At 43.2% G+C, this 17,470-nt stretch overlaps 1 protein-coding gene across 9 annotated transcripts in view; it reads right to left on the bottom strand.

Annotated features, from left to right (window-relative positions):
• Homer2 (homer scaffold protein 2) overlaps positions 1 to 17,470 on the bottom strand; it is a 133,551-nt gene that overhangs the window by 64,834 nt on the left and 51,247 nt on the right. The window contains exon 1 of one of the 9 annotated variants that reach the window (XM_078051109.1): positions 8,393 to 8,413. The exons of the other annotated variants lie outside the window; for them this stretch is intronic. The gene's annotated coding sequence lies outside the window, so the exon portion shown is untranslated. Of the gene's footprint in view, positions 1 to 8,392; positions 8,414 to 17,470 lie in introns of those variants that run through there. 9 annotated transcript variants of the gene reach the window in all.

Here is a 17,470-nt window from a genome sequence, read left to right as displayed (position 1 = left end):
AGTGATCTACTGGGGGCTTGTTCCCTGAGTTATTCTTCATGGAGTTTCCCATCTCAACTCCACAGTTTCAAGGATCAGCTCCATATTTTGATGCCTTAGTAGATACCTCCAGCTCAAGTGTCTCTTCCCCTGAACCCCAAGTTCACACCTTATCTCCCTTCTAGGTACACTGCCTATTTCAGGAACTCAAACCATCAATCTTTCATGATAGCAGAATTCTGGAGTCTAATGCTCAGCATATGTCAGAAACATCTCCCATCTCTAAGCTCTTCCTCAGCCTCCTTCCTGTCAATGGCCTCCCATGGGCCACAGGTATACTAAGATTGGTCCTGCAAATGGATGCATAGTATACAACTCCAGGGGTGTCAATCACAGTAAGCTCTTATGAAAGATTTGCATAGTTTGTATGTCAATTGAATGGCAGATGGCAGTTATGTGGAAGGTATCTTGAGAAAGAAGTGATTTTTTTTTTAATTTATATCAAGACGTCATTTGGGCTGGGAGGAAGTGGTCTTTTCAGAAGGGAATCTCTTCAACCCTCAGGAACCATGGCAAGGCCTAGGCAACTGGAATCCCAGGACTGAACATTATGAACAGTCTTGTCCATCTGCCCGTGTGCTGTACAAATATTTTCCAGGTGTCCATGACGCTAAAAGGATTGGGAAACACTGACCTAGATTACAACAATAGCTTCTGTTTCAGGATCTTTTCTGTTGGCAGAGAAACAAGTTTGGGTTTCTCCCATTTGTACCAAACCTGTAAGTCAGCATGTACGCTCCACCCAGCATTCCTTTCTGCCCACAGGCCCTACTCAAAGTCACACTAGGCTATTTGTCAATACAGGACCAAGGACAGGCTGGCCTGCTGGGTTATATGCCCAGCACTACAGCTCAGCCAACTACAGGGATGGTCATTAGATAAGCCAACCAACCTCCTCCATTCAGAATTTAGTTGTGCAATTCAGAACTGAACTTGGGGCTCTTCCCATTATACATTATTATATATAACTAGTACAATATTACTCCTTTTCTATCAATGAAAGAGGCTTCGTGGACCAAATTAACCTCAGATTTCAACACTTTACAAAAAGGTCAATTAGCTGGAATGTCCAGCACTGGGAAGAGTCAAGTCAACAAATTAACACAATGAAGTACTATGTAACAATTTTAAAAAGAGAGAACATCATTATGACAAATATTGTTCCCGGCAGCAGCAAGAAATGTATAGTTCCAAAGTCAAGAGCTGAGTGCTAATCAAAGGAAGAAGATCCTAGCATCAAGGTCAAGGGGAGCTTCTCCTTTCTAGCACTATTCCAACTATTCAAAAGCAGACGGCATCTCTGTGCTTCATGTTTGGAACATAAAGTGCTTATAATCATTTTTATTTTTGTGATATATTTCTACTGCCTTCTTTTTCTAAGGAGAAAAGAAACACAGCCCATTTCTCATAATCCTTGTGTCTTCAAAGGGTGTTTACTCTACCCATTGCCTAGAATCTAGTCCAGTCTCTGTCCTGGAAGATATTATTTTTGGAGTCATTGGCTTCCAGTTCTAATTCAGACTAAGCGCTCTAAGGCCAATTCATGGCTGGCTGGCTGGGAGTTCAGAGACTCACAGATGCCTCTAATTCTTTTTGTCTTCTGATCATCTCCTTCATAGTTTTCACATTTGTTTTGCAAGTGTAGATCCTTAAGATGAGTTCATGTAAGTCTTTGGGTTTGTAATGGCCTTTACTCTCCCCATTATATGTAATTGGTTTGGCTAGATCTTAGATTTCTAGAGTTGCTATACCAAATTACTACAAACTTGGTGGCTTCAAACAACAGAAATTTATTCTCTCAGTTATTGGGGGTAGGAGTCCAGAATCAGTTTCACTACACTGAAACCAAGGTGTCAGCAGGGTTGTGCTCCCTCCAGAAGCTCTAAAGATTCCCTGCCTTTTCTAGCTTCTAGAGCTGCGCTAGAAGCTAGCTCCACATTCAATGCCTGCAGCAGAGCATCTTCAAATTTCTCTCTGTTGAGGTCCTAACATCCCTTGGGACTTCTGTCTGTCTGTACAGTAAAATCTCCATCTCTCTTCAAGACACTAGTAATTGCATTGGGCCCCGGATAATTCAAGATAATCTCCCTAGCATAAAATCCTTAGCTTTACCATATAAGGTAACATTTATAGGCTTCAAAGAGGAGAACCTGGTATCTTTGGGGGACATTTTTCTATCTATCACAATGGGTATAAAACAATTTTAACATTCTATTCAAAGTCCCTGGTCCTTAGGCTCTTAAATGGTTAATAAATTACTTTCCTTAATGAGCTACTTGGAAGGCCTTGCTTTATTATCTTCTCACACCAGTCTTATCTGATGCCAAGTTCACTATGCATCTTCTCTTCCTGCCTCCTCAATGTTAGAGTACCTCATGCTTTTTCCTAAGTGATCTTCCCTAATACTCTCCACATACCATGCCAGATCAAGGAAGACTATTCTAGAATGCCAACACCCATATCCTGGCCTTGGCTCTGACAGTACTGTTGACTTGTCCTCACTGCCTCTGCTAAGCAAAGTGTTACCAAGACCTCCAACTGAAGGCTCAGCTTCAGCACCATTTCTCATTCCTATGGCTCAATGGAGACTCAGGATCTGGCCTTCCGACTTCCCTCCCCTCCCCTTTCCTCCCCACCCTCTCTCTCTTTTTCTTTTTTAACCAAGGGTTGAACACAGGGGTGCTTTACCACTGAGCTACATCCCCAGTCCCCTTGACTTTTTTGAGACAGGGTCTTGCTAAGTTGTTGAGGCTGGCCTCAAACTTGCAATTCTCCTGGCTTAGCCTCAAGTCACTGAGATTATAGGCATGTGCCACCCTCCCAGTCTCTGTGTTATATTTCTGACACTGACATTTCTTCAGTTTTTGCCATTCAGAAATTTGTTGCAATCTCTCAACCACTGATAATTCCCTCCTGTTTGTTTTGCTGTCTTGGGATTACACCTTTCATAATCTTTTTTTTTTATTAGTTGTTCAAAACATTACAAAGCTCTTGACATATCATATTTCATACATTTGATTCAAACGGATTATGAACTCCCATTTTTACCCCGTATACATATTGCAGATTCACATCGGTTACACATCCACTTTTTTACATACTGCCATACTAGTATATGTTGTATTCTGCTGCCTTTCCTATCTTCTACTATCCCCACTCCCCTCCACTCCCATCTTCTCTAACTCATCTACTGTAATTCATTTCTCTCTCTTGTTTTATTTCCCTTTTCCCCTCATTTCCTCTTATATGTAATTTTGTATAACAATGAGGGTCTCCTTCCTTTACCACACAATTTCCCTTCTCTCTCTCTTTCCCTCCCCACTCTCGTCCCTGTTTAATGGTGATCTTCTTCTCATGCTTTTCCTCCCTATTCTGTTCTTAGTTGCTCTCCTTATATCAAAGATGACATTTGGCATTTGTTTTTTAGGGATTAGCTAGCTTCACTTAGCATAATCTGCTCTAGTGCCATCCATTTCCCTGCAAATGCCATGATTTTGCACATTTTTTTTTTTATCCATTCATCTATTGAAGGGCATCTGGGTTGGTTCCACAGTCTAGCTATTGTGAATTGTGCTGCTATCGTTGTAGCAGTATCCCTATAATACACTCTTTTAAGGTCTTTAGGGTATAGTCCAAGAAGGGGAATAGCTGGGTCAAACAGTGGTTCCATTCCCAGCTTTCCAAGGAATCTCCATACTGCTTTCCAAATTGGCCGCACCAATTTGCATAATCTCTTTATTATCATTTTAATGGGTTCTGGGACAGAAGGTATAAACACACCCAAGCACTGAATCTTCCATCTTGAACTCTAAGTTAATCTCATTAGTTTTTCAGTTATAACTTGTATAAGCTTAAAAGATAAGAGACATTCTATTCAAAGTCTCTGGTCCTTAGGCTCCTGTTGTTGGGTGGTTGGAGGAAGCGGCAGTTCAGACTCATCCCAGCTTGTCATCCAGGCCCCTAACCCCAACATAGAGAACCCTTCCTTGTGTTAGCATCACTGCCCTACACAGAAGTAATATATACTTCTACCAGTATATATTAAGAAATTAGTAAACTGTATGTGGGTTTCCTCTTTTCAGAATTTTTAAAAAAGCATATTAGTTCTTTCCTATAAAGCCAGATACATGCATTGTGACACTGCACAACTTTAAATCAAGAACACCTTTTTCAGGTTCTATCAGCCTAAGAGAACCTTTTTACTCAAAAGCAAAAACTGCCTGATACAACCCTGCTTTAAAAAGGCTTGAGTTTAAAAATAAACACAGGCATTTGAAAGAGTACAAAAATAGTTTGTGCCCACAGCTCTGTGGAGCCCCACAGCACTGGGTGTATGCTGGTTTGGAGGAAGCAGAGAGGCCACATTTAATAGAAATGTGGACCTTGTGGACCTCCCTTGTGGACCTCAAACAAGTGGTACAGAAGTAAAGACAGCCTTTCTGTGCACTTGATTCTTTTGTATTATGTTATGCCAACTAAGACCCATTCAGACCAAACACAGGTGCCCACCCTGTACAGATATTAAAAATGGGTTGTGAAGACACCACTGACATGAAATCCAAGGTCACACCCAGCCTTCATCTCCACCTGCCTTTGCAGAAGCTCCTGCTCACACCATACCTATACCTTCCAACAGAAATGCCTCTTGCTCATGTCAGCATCCACAGCTCATCTTTATCAGAAACTTACCATCCTTGGGAAAATGAAAATTGGCCACTTATTCTCCAAGTGAGAGGCATCAGACAAAACCATACTGGATGCTCCCCGGAGCCTAACTTTCTCTGTACTTCCTTTGTGGCCCTTATGTCATTGTGCATTATCTTTGAGTAGCTATAGGTGTGTTGTCCACCCCCCAAAATGAGCTATAAGTCACTTTGGCAGGTATCAAGTCTTCATTTCTGGGGTGCTTGCAATGCCTTAATAGAGGAAATGCTTGAAGATGTGGTCAGAGGTTAGGAAGAACACAAGTCTCAAAGGGCTTAGGGGATCAGTTCCCAGCTAGGGGGACCCTGTGTAATGCCAAAATCAAACAAGCAGATCCTTGTTGGGGGATATTAGGAACTGAGAACCCCTCTTTACAGCAGAACTAGTAGGTATTGCTTTCCTCCCAGGCACACACACAGGCATGCTGAGGTATATTGACCCTTTAAGCTCCAGGTAGCTAGAGGCCTGATTTATGGCTTCCCCACCAGCAACCTACTCCCAATGTGCTGCACAAGTGTCCTTTCCCAAAATGCCCTGCCTGGCCTAAAAGAAGAAGTTAGAAAACACAGTTCTACTAGGTTAACTCAATGGCCATAACTATGTCTTACATGATATGTTCCCACCAGAACTGAGAGAGAAAGGCATCCAGAAAACGTGTCAACAGAGGTAAAAGAGCGTGGTGCACAAAGAGCAGGAGAACAAGAGGGGAAGCCACTTAACACCCAGTAAAGTTCCTTATATACTTCTTGGATTTAGAAAGAAAATGTACAGAGCATTGGTATGTCTCTGATAGGGAGAAATAAATGACTAACAGAAGAATGTGCACTCTGAGGAATGCTCAGGCTGCTGTATGGGTAACAGGTTATGACTGATCAGATGTGGGGCTACAGTACTGGATCTTCAAGAATTTCTTCTCTTTTTTGGAAAAGGTTCAATGATCATCTTCTAGCAGAACGAGGCCAGCAGCAGGTGTCCAGGCAGCTGGGGCTCATGTGTGCTGGCCCCAGAACAGCCCGTGCTTGTTCCCTTGCGCCAAGGACATGTCACCCATCTCCTCCAGAGGGCCAGATGGTCTGTGTGTCAACCTCTCCCTACTTCATTTTAATCTCAAAGCATGCTTCTTCAAGTTTCCATCCTCAGACTCGCATGTTTCCACGCACACTAACATCGTGGGGAAATTCATGTTTCTTTCCTGAGATCTGTTTTCTAAATAGGAAATGCCTTTCCATGGTCATGTAGCAGTGCTGAGATGGACTCCACAAAGATCTCAGCAGTTCCTGGAAAAGGCAGTTCGTGGAAATGGTAATGTTTATGGATCATCTGTTATGTGCTGGGCACCAACATATAGATGACCTCACCTAATCTTTCCTAAAACCTTGAGAAGTCAGCAGCTATGTCTTCATTTTACAAAGGAAAACAGAAAAGAAAAAAAGATTAGGTAACTTGCCCAAGTCCACACAGGGCTATTAAGTGACAGTCACCTAAGTCTCTGAGCCCAACATGATGCTTCAGGTTCTCTTTACATTTGTTCCATTGTGCATTTCACCAGTGGTGTTCCATATCCTTGTTCTATCCTCCCTCCTCCTAAGCCCCCTCTGCCCTTTAATTTTTCTGGCCCCACCACATGTTCAGGTTGAAGCCCTCTGGAGACCCCTATTTGGTCTCTGGGTAAATAGGCTCAGTCTTATGCTTCCTTCCAAGGCTGTCATCCCAGGCTTTAAGGAACAATCCAAAAATTCTATCTTCTCATCCGATTCTGTCAACGCCTCACGGCAGCATTAACCACCAACCTCCATGTTACTCCCCCTCATTCTCTTGATGATTTTAGCTTCTGGATCACAGTCTCTTTCTCCTACACTACACCTGTTGTGAGTCTCAATTATTTCAATACATATATTATATGATCTGCCAATTGGCCTCTCAGTTCTTGAACTTCTCTTTCCTTTCCCTCAGCCTCTCCAATTCTGTCATAACCTATCATTACCAATAACTCCAACCCATCTATAATTGTTACTTTATAGAGTTCATTCTCTGAAAATAATACACATTCTCCTAATATGTTCATACTAAGGCTGGGTAGCTTATAAACAAAAGAAGTTTATTTCTCACAGTTCTGGAAGCTGGGAAGTCTAATACCAAGGTGCAGCAAGTCTGGTGAGGGCCCACCTTCTGGTTCATGAAAAGCACCTTTTAGCTGTGTTCTCAAATGGTGGAAGAGGCAAGGGAGCTGAGACTTATTTTTTTCTAGATTTTTTTTTTTTTAGTTGTAGATGGACAAAAATCATTTATTTATTTATATTTAATATGGTGCTGATAAAGCTGAGATCTATGAGGACAGTGCCTCACACATGCTACGCAAGTGCTCTACCACGGAACAACAACCCCAGCCTTGCTGAGACTTCTTCTTAAGGGCACTAATCCTATTTCTGAGAGCTCATGACCTACTCACTTCCCAAATGTTCTACCTCCTAATACCAATTCATTGGTGATTAGGTTTGAACATATGAACTTTGTAGGGATAGAACCATTTCGACTATAGAAAATTCAACACCCTCCCCGGCTCAGCTCTATACTCCCAATCCCCTTTACCTGCCTCTGCTGTTTCTCAAGACATTTACCGCCTTCTAACATTCATGCCAAAAAATTTACTTATTTTTTACATTTTCATGTACTGTGGGTCTCGTTAGAATGTAACTTCATGAAGGCAGGAATTTTTAGTTTTCTGGTTTACTGATGTGCCCAATACCATGAATAGTGCCTAAAACACATTAAATATTAAGCAAAACTCAGTGAATGAATGAGTTATAATTGGGTAAATATTTCTGTAATTATTCATTACACATTTTCTCTGCCATACTGAGGTCTATGAGGACAAGAGCCAAGTTTGTCTTAGACACCCCTGGAGGTACACAGCAAATATTAATTAATTCAGCAAAAGGAGGAGGAACAAGTCAGGATGTAAGAAATGCTTTACTGGGTTAAATCTACTGTTTGTAAGGTAACCCCACCTGGACTGCCTGTATGCAGTTCTGTTCTCACTGGATACCACTTGAACACAAGTGACCTAAATAAAGCTATTGATTCTGATAAGCCCAAGCATAAAGCATCAGAGACCCTTGGAACATCAGAGGTTTGAGCACAGACAGTCGTTTCTGCCTCAGCCACACAAACATTTGATCCCAAGGATGTGGGGGAATTAATTTTACCTATTATGAGGAAAAGTTCCAGAAGCTACTAAAATTTTTCATTCTAAACCAGATTGCCTAGAAGACCTCAACCATGAACTTCTTCCAGCAATAAACATTTAACAAAATCCTATCTAGTTGTCAGATCATAATTTCAATCTATGACTTTCTTATTAAGATGTATTCATGAGGCTGGGGATGTGGCTCAAGTGGTAGCGCGCCCACCTGGCATGCATGGGGCGCTGGGTTCGATTCTCAGCACCACATAAAAATAAAGATGTCCACCAAAAACTAAAAAATAAATATTTTTTTAAAAAGATATATTCATTATTTGCTAGGTTACTTTAGCCTTCAGTGGGTCAAAGACTGCTCCAGGAGAAAATGGCATATAAAATAAACCAAACAATCAGTTTTTGTAAGATGCAAAAAAAGAATCAAATTTCAGAGTCAGTCTGCCCTCTCACCTGGCTGGCTTGAAATCCTCAATCTCTATGGAGATAAAGTGCTGTTTGGGAAACCACTCCTGAAATCCACATCACCAAAGGCATCTTCCTGTTTAATGTTTCCACTCAAGCAAATGCAACAATTGGCTAAAACAAAAACAAAAACCTCTCATGCACCTCTGAGACAAATAATGCAGGAATGCAGGTAACCATCTAAAGTGTGAACACTGGGGAGGGTGGAAAAATCTCTGATTAATAGCCAAAAAGAAAGTGAGCAACGTGGGCTCTAGCAAGCTTGCTTTGAATCAAGATAAATCAATATAATTGGGTTGGAGCTATAGCTCAGAGGCAGACTGCTTGCCTAGCATACACAAGACCCTTAGCTGTATCCCTACCCCCGCCCACACACATCAATACAATTGACTGAATGCAGATCTAGCCCAACAGGTTTACTTATTTGACATTTAGATTCCTAGTGCACAATCTGAATAATATCACGTAATAAATATGATTACAAAATACAGTCCAATAAGACTGAAAATCTGTCATTCTTAGAATCTTTATTGAAATCTGAGAAAAACAACAGGGAAAATCTGGGACACAGATGAGTGAGAAACAGAAGATAACAGAATGGATCAGTAGGTCCTGGGTAAAAGAAATCTACAGATGATTTAGTCACAACATTAGAATAGCCCCTACTTTAAACTTCCGCATGAATTAAGCTTTCTTGAAGCATATCTGTGCCTTTTCTCTTATACCTCAAGTTATACTTTTGAAATAAAAATTGTTTTTCTCATGCAGCTGTAAAAGTCTTATAAAATACAAACCTTAGAGTTACCTGCCTTAGAGCTGGACAACATATATACTCACCAGCTCCATTCTGTGTCCTGACTGTGTGATCCTAACCAAGTAACTTAACTTCTCTGAACTTTGGATTCTTCCTCATCCATAAAATGTGAAGCTTAAATGAAACAATACATATAAATGATCAATAAATATTAGTTCCCTTACCCTGGCAGAACTCACTCTTCCACAGAAACCAAATAAGATCCCACAATGACCATCTGGCATGACCTTGACTGCACAGCATATTATTCTGTGACCTTGGAGATAAGGATCTTGTGCAATCACAGAACAGGCAAACAGGAAATGAGCCAATTCTGAAATGCCATTATTGCTCCTGAAGGAAGGGTCTTCTGTCAGAAAATAAAGCAACCTTCTCTTCCCTGTACAGCTTTCCCAGAAATTTCCACCAAGGGCAGAGAGAAGCCAGTTCCAATTCCACAGTGGTAAGGAAGTCCAAACTTAGCCTGAGGCCACAGTCATCTCATAAGGACAGTTCTAGAGCAATGAAGGAACAAAATAAGACAAGCTAAGAATCCATGGGTCTGATACAGAAAGAGATGGATGCACCCACTCAGAAAAACTCACATCATATCATGTCATCTTCTTCCTCTTTTGTGACATTTCCACAGTTGTACAAATTTTGCTAAATGCTTAAAAGGCCTCTATTTGAACCTGCATCAATTTTTGCTATGAGGATAACTTCCTTGGGTCTCCACCTGGTCTGCTCCTAAAAGAGAGGCCCTCAGGGGCTATAGTGCAACCAGCCTGGGTCCATACCATCATGATCAGTGTACTCCACTTAATTATTAAAGGCACAAGGCATTGTTTCCTTCATGGGGCAGAGCTTTCAGAGCATTCAAAATTCATGGGAGAAGCCAAGTAGTGGCTTGAAGCAAGTGATATGGTTTTCAATCAGGCTTCTAATTCCAGTTTTTCAGCATATTCCACCCTTGGTAAGGCATGAGTGCTTTAAACAAACAAGTCTTTAGAGAGGAAAGAAAGATAGACAGAGGCAAACTGGACTGATTAGCAGTTTGATCCCATGGGAGTCACCCTTGAATTTACTGTCAGATTCTATTGCTGCCAAAATAAGGGAGAAGTCCTAATCACCACTCAGAAACATTGTGTATGGCATGTACAAGGCCCTAAGAGATAAATCTGTGCTCACCCCAGTTTGGTGAATTCAGCGCTCAACTGACACAACCCTATGTCATGAAAGACAACCCAATGCCAGAGACCATTTAAGTGGGCAACTCAGGGCCTGTGAAGGTGGGCTCACCATCCTGATAGAGATATGGAGAGGAACTACCCACACTCAGAAGCAATGCCAGATGAAACACTGTTCTCATACCATAGAGAGGTAAATTGAGTCCCCAAGACAAGCTCACTTAATCCAAGATGATACTGGACATGCTGTCTCCAGAAAGAGACAGGCAGGCAAGCTTCCAGGGGCTTCCACAACTTGAGCTGTGCACTTACAGGGGTCACATCACTCCCAGTAAAGCCCAGCACCCAAGACTGTCTCCCTAAAGAGGACAGAAACCTGGCAACAACTCAGAACAAGAAGGTTTGGACAAAGGAGCTGCTGACATCGAAGGCCAACTCCTATTACCTGCTCTGTGCATACCTCATTTGTGATAGGGATGACCAGCCCTCCAGTCACCCACACAGAGTCAGACCTAGGCTCCTCCCTACTGATTTGAGTCCCAATTGGGTTGGCACAGAACAAGTCCGACACCAATGGCAGCTACTCATCTACATGGAGACAGCTTTCTCCTCCCCCTACTCTTACCTCTTGGTCCAGGTTCTCCTTTCTTAAAGCCAAATATGCCCAAGTCCTTTAAACAAGTAATGCTCATCTCTTTTGGGTTAAGGACCCTTTTGGATATCTGATTAAAATGCCCTCCACAAGAAATCATATTCATATCTACAACTGTCCATAGGGGGGTATTCACAGGCCCCATAATAAGAACCCCTCCTTCTAACCATCCCTATAGAGCACTGCCCAGACCCCTCTTACTCTGCATTTCATCTAAAAGTCCTTCCTCACATCTACATCTGGATGTTCTTGAGCACCCAGCACCAAATGCAGCACGGCCCTCTGCCTCCTTCCTTACTGCTCTTTTACACGTTGACTAACATCTTCAAAGCATTCAGGGCATCAATGAGCTGGGTCCAGAGAGCTCACCACCTCTCAAAATCTGCATGTCTTTCTCACATGCACAAAAGATCTGCCCTACTCTCACAGCCGAGATGTAAACACAAGCCATCACTGTACCTCAGGGACAGCCAGGAGGCTAGACCTTCCTAAGTCACCTAGTATCAGTCAGGGTACCTCCTGCTCTGTACATCCTCTGTACGTCCTCCACTCTTCTCTATTCTTCCAAATCCTCATGGGTTCATGACAGCAGGCACCAGCACCTCCTGTCAGAATACTCTTTCACCTTCATGCTTTAACTAAAACCAGCTGGTCCCTGAGGACAATGCTCCAACAAACACACAAAGCCGTTTTGTCCCTAGTGCTTCTATGCATGCAGGACACAAAGGGAGGGGACTGGGGTCCTTGAGGCTCACTCCACACTCCTGGAGGTAGGGCCATTCCAGGTACCTGCCTCCTACCCACCATCACCTGCCTCCAAGTTCCTGGCATCAATCAAGAGCTTTAGCAACCAGCCCAGTTTCTTCTTCTACCTGCCTCCTGTTACTGTCACCACCTATACACATGACCCTCAATACCCTGCACTCAGTTCCTTGGCCTCCTTCATGCCAATGCCTTCTTCCCCATTCTCTTTTAATGACTCTCGCCCACAGCTATATGCTGGGCTCCTCATCACCTAAAAATGTGAACTGCATATTTCCCATCCAGCCTACATGGCTGATACTTCCAGCTCATTCTGGTGTATCCCAGAGAGCCCTCCATCCACTGACTTACCCCTCCCCACTGGCCACCTACTGGCTTCACATTCTTCCTAACCATTCCATGGCCTACCACTGTTGTCAATCCCAGGCCAATACCATGCCTCCCCAGCCTAGCAAACCCCAACCGGATGCCTATCATCTGCCTTCTCCATGCCCACACCCAAGCCACTGGGCCACATTACAAAATTGGGTGGATGAGTTTCACTTTAAATTTACATTCTCTGACCTCAAACTGTCACTCTACAATGGCCACAGGCCTGTATTTTTCTGGTAGGTTTGCCACCCACTCCCAGACAATTTTCTATCACCTTCTTCTCCAACTTCCCACACCTTATCCTCCACCCCTGCTCTCTCAGTTGATGACCCAGCCTCCACTTCAGAGAAAAGATAGGAGGTACAAATGGGACTCCCATATCTTCCCACCACACCCAAGCCTGCCTGCATCATCCCCACAGTGACCTCCTTTCCATGGGAGGGTGCTTCCCCTCCCACCTCCAAAGGACAATCCTTTCCTGGTGCTCTGAACTCCAACTTTCTCATCTTCTCAAGGGCTTGGCTCCTCTCTCATCCTCCTCTCTGGTAGCATTCCCATCAGTATCCTTCCTTGATACCTTCTCCCTCTCCCTACAGTCTCCTGTTGCTGTCCTATTTCTCTGCCCCCTGAATAGTCAACTTCCAAAAAGTGGTCCACACATTTCCACACAACTCCCCTTCCCAGACTCCCATTTACCTTCCAACCTGCTGTGCTCCTGGCCCCACCTCAACACTGACTTGGCTCAGGTAGGGGGTACCAGCTGCTGGCAGGACTCCTGGCCCCAGTTCTCCTTCCAGAAGCATTTGATGCCAATGTCTAAGTCCTCTTTCTTGAGATCAACTGGCCACCACTCTAGTTTCCTCCTCTCTCACTGACCACTCCTCCTCCTCTATGGCCACCTAAAGGATGGGTGCCCCAGGCTGGATCCTGAGCCTTCCTTCTCTGCCTGCCTTCTCCCTCAGTGACTTTGCTCAGTCTTCTCCCATCTGACCTCTCTGCTGAGCCGAAGTTCATAAAATTAACTGGTTCCTCCCCAGCTCTACTCACACTCTCAAACTAATGATACTGAACTTGGCTCTCTCACCTTCCTTCTAACTTGCTCTTCCTACAAGCTTCCCCACATCTACTAGCAGCATAAGCCAAACACCAAAGGGATCCTCTTTATTTCCTTTCTCTTCCTCATCCCATATGCCATGTGTCATCATCCATCAGGAACTTCTAAAAAAGCCATGTGTGGAACTTGTCCCCTTCCCTCCCTCTCCTCTGACACCTTTCTACCCTCAGCTTTGCACCAGTCTCTTTGCTTCAATTCTCGCCCCCTCCCAACCCCTTCAACACAGAGCACTAGTGTGGTCTACTTAGAACTTAATGAGGACCAAGTGGCAGGCAGTCCTTTGGTCTTATTCAATTGAATTCAATCCCACTACACCTCAAGTAAAATCCACAGTCCCTGCCACAGTTTCCAAAGTCCTACCCAATTTCGTCCTTACCTGCCTCTCTCTCCAATCCCAGCCTGGGCTCTTTCCTTCATGTGCTTTGATCTTGATCCTGACATGGTGATCTGATTTCAATTTCTCAAATATTTGGGAAAGCCCTTCCCCACTTTAGGTACCCTGCATTTGCTTCTCCCTTACCTAGAGCACCTTGCTCTCTTTCTTCACATGAGGGAGCAGCTTAAATGTCACCTCTTCAGAGAGGAATTTCCTAACCACACACTGTAAAGTTTCTCAGCCCTTGCTTCTTTCCCTCTGGAACTGAAAACAACCTGCAGTGGTTTTATTGGTGGATCCATGTATAGATTGGTCTTCTTTCATGGGGACATGGAGGGCACAAGGACAGTTGGAGTATGTCTAACTCACTAGAATGTAAATTCCATGGACAGAGGGATCATATCTTTTCCTCACTTCACTACTGATCACATGTTGAAATGATAACATTTTTTGATATTTTGGTTTAAAAGGCATTAAAATATTAATTTTTTTTTTTTTTGGTGCTGGGGATTGAACCCAGAGCCTTGTGCATGCAAGGCATGCACTCTACCAACTGAGCTATATCCTCAGCCCATCACATGGGTTTTTGTTTGTTTTCAGTACTAGAAATTGAACCCAAAGTTCCTCTACCATTGAGCTACATATATCCCCAGCCCTTTTTATTTTGAGAGAGGGCCTCATTAAGTTGCTGGGGCTGGCCTTGAACTTGTTATCCTCCTTCCACAACCTCCTGAATAACTGAGATTACAAAAGAGCACTACTATGCCTGGCTTCCTGTCGTACTTTAATGTGGATACTAGAAAATGTGAAATTGCATATGTGGCCATCATATTTTGATTGGAAAGAACAGGTCTGGTTTGCAAGAGTGGGGGAGTCACAGATGATGACAATTTGTTGTGATAATTGGATATTATGATTAAGTTTTTTATGTAATAAATAATATAGATGGCATGGACCCATCAGGGGTACACAGGGGGCAGGCAGATCAGGCTAGGTTATGGCATATTCCAACTATCAAACTAATGAAGATGGAGTCATGAATCATTGCTACTTAGCTAGACGCCTTGAAAGTTGCTTATGTAAAATATCCATTACATGTGCACATTTGAAGGCCAACACTGGGATGACACAGGATGTGTCTCAACATGGTCATGTAGTAAATATCCTGCCACCCCTCCCAACTCCAGTGGATTCCCAGGCTACTGTGAATGACACAAGTCTAGTTATTCTCATTTTCATCTCCAACTTTCTCTTTCTTAGAAAATTAAAATGAGAAAAACAAAGACTTGTATCATTTGGTTTCTGTGACCAACTCAACTTTGGGCTGCTGCCAGACTCAGTGAGTGGGCTGAGGGACAGTGACATGCAGAAGCAATCAGTCCATCTTTCGTGGGATACAGGCCAAGTCACATGGTGTGGGGGAGGAGAGCAGACACAGATAAACTGACCCTACACTGTCTCTGCCCTCAGGTATCAAGCTAACCTTCCAGGTCAGCACATTAATGCTCACTCCCTCCAAGAGATTATCCGCTCCCATGGAGCAAAGAAATTCTCTTCTCACAGAGGTTAATAAACTCACAGATCACATTACTCAAAGAGGTCATGCTGGCAAGAATTTTAATGCATTTTTTAGAAAAAGTCTGGAAGAATTATTAACAAGAGAACAATGACTGGCTACAGGGAGATACAAGGGCAGAGAAGTGACTGATAGGGATGGAGCATGCTCTCTCTTCTTACAAGTCGTCCCATAGCTTCAGAGAGTGAAGCACTCAGAGTCCGTGGCCATCCCTGTGCACCCACTCTCTGGTCTGGGACTGATGGCCTCTGCTCCCCCTCCCAAGTCATTTGGCATGTTGGCAAGCCATCTAACTGTGGCCACCTGTAGAATCTCACCTTCTTGCTTCAAGTGTCCTTTGAAGTATTCATAAATCTGTATTTGCTTCTACTAACTCTGTGCCCAGATCCTATAAGCAGCTATATAAACCCATTTCCTTTTTTCTTGATCTTCCCCCTGGTTCTCAGATCAATTCTTTGGGTCACACAGAGAAGGAAGTTAGCCAACCCAGCTCCCTTATTTCCTTTCCTACCACAGCCTCAAAATGCCTCTGTGCCTGCACCTGGTATCTGAGGATGATCCTCCAGGGTCCCTTCTGGAAGCTAACCCCTTCTCTTAAGCTCTGCACTAGTTCCTTCCTGCCTCCAGCCTCACAGTCTCACAGTCTCCCCTTTCTCTACCATTTTTAATCTCTCGTTTTCTTTGTCCTCAGCCTCCCAACATGTTCAATCCACACACACACATACACACACACAAAAAAAATCAGTCTTTCCTCAGTTCTAACTCACCCTCAAGTCCACCCTCTTCTCCAGCTAGATTTCTCTACCTGCTCCCCACATACTCACTCCTTAAATGAATTTTGACAACAAAAGAATTTGTTTTCCACATGTGGCTGAAGTTGTTCTCAAAATTCATCAGGGCCCTACCATCCCACTCTCAGTAGTTTACAGTGTTCTCAGTCCCCACCCTCCTCTAAGCTTTCTGAGGCCTTTGACCTTGTTGAGCATACCCCTTTTGCAGCCTCTCTCCCATGGCTTCTACAATACCTCTTCTACAACAGCCTCCATCTGGGTCTCATCATCTCTCAGTCTCATTCACTGGTTTGTCTTTCTTCCTTTCAGTTGTAGTTCTATCTTTTTCCTTCTTAACTTACTTCATCCTTGAATGGTCAAATTCATCTCAGAGGTGATGGCTCCCAAATCTGTATATGTGACTCTAACCTAATGGCTGAGTGTGAGAAGTGAGTTTCTACTTACAGAGAGTACCCCATGGATGGCCCACCACAAGTGGAAACTCACCAACCACATCCACCCCAAACTAAATTCTCATCATTTGCTCCAAAATAACTACAACTCCCCTCATGTTCCCAGTCTTAGTCAATGTTAACCACTATCAGTCACAGACCCTAAAAACATCCACACCTCTGACAACTCAACCTCTCTCTCTCACCCCAACAAGCAAGGGCTGTGAATCCACCTCCCTCATGACTCTCAGAAAGGCTCTGCCCTCCAGAAAATGAATTTTATTCTCTAACAGACTCAAGCTTAATTCCCAACTCTGCCACTTCCTGGCTGAGAGCTTGGCCAGGTTACTAAATCTCTCATATGGTTTCTCCAATTATGAAGGCAGAGATGCTAAGAGAATTACATGAGATATAATGAGAGTATAGACAGCCCTCTGCATGGTGATGCCAATCTAGTATGTTCTCATTAAATGATAGCTCAATTTGTGTACAAATTTAGCAACTATATAGGAAAGACCTTCAAGGTTTCTACCTCTCCATTCTTGTTAGGACCTTTACCTATCTGTTTCTCTTTTATGTACATTCCTAAAGGCTGCCTCAACTCATTACAGAACAGGGGAAGGCTTATATTATATAAATCTGTGCTATATCTGCTTTGTCCTCTCCATTCTTTCTACTCTGAACATTTCTTGCCTAAATTGTGGTTATTAACTATGAGGTCTCTTAATTTTCAATATCTTCAGTCTATACTACCCCTCATTATTGTCTCTAGAATAATTTTTCTAAAATAAGTATTATTCTTCCCTTCAAAATGGAAACTCTTTCTTCACTGCCTACAGACGCTACAGCATGTTTCTGTACCCCACATCACCTCTTCCTCTCCAAGCCACTGCATGCCACTGCCTGGGTCAGGCCTCACCCATTGTTAGCTCCCTGCTGTCCACATGATTAAATCCCAAAGCCTTAACACAAAGGTCTATCCTTCATAGTTTTACCTTCCTGGGACCTTCTC

This window comes from Ictidomys tridecemlineatus, chromosome 5, assembly GCF_052094955.1.
Source record: "Ictidomys tridecemlineatus isolate mIctTri1 chromosome 5, mIctTri1.hap1, whole genome shotgun sequence".
Taxonomy (NCBI): Eukaryota; Metazoa; Chordata; class Mammalia; order Rodentia; family Sciuridae; genus Ictidomys; species Ictidomys tridecemlineatus.
This window is presented reverse-complemented; position numbering and strand designations above follow the sequence as displayed.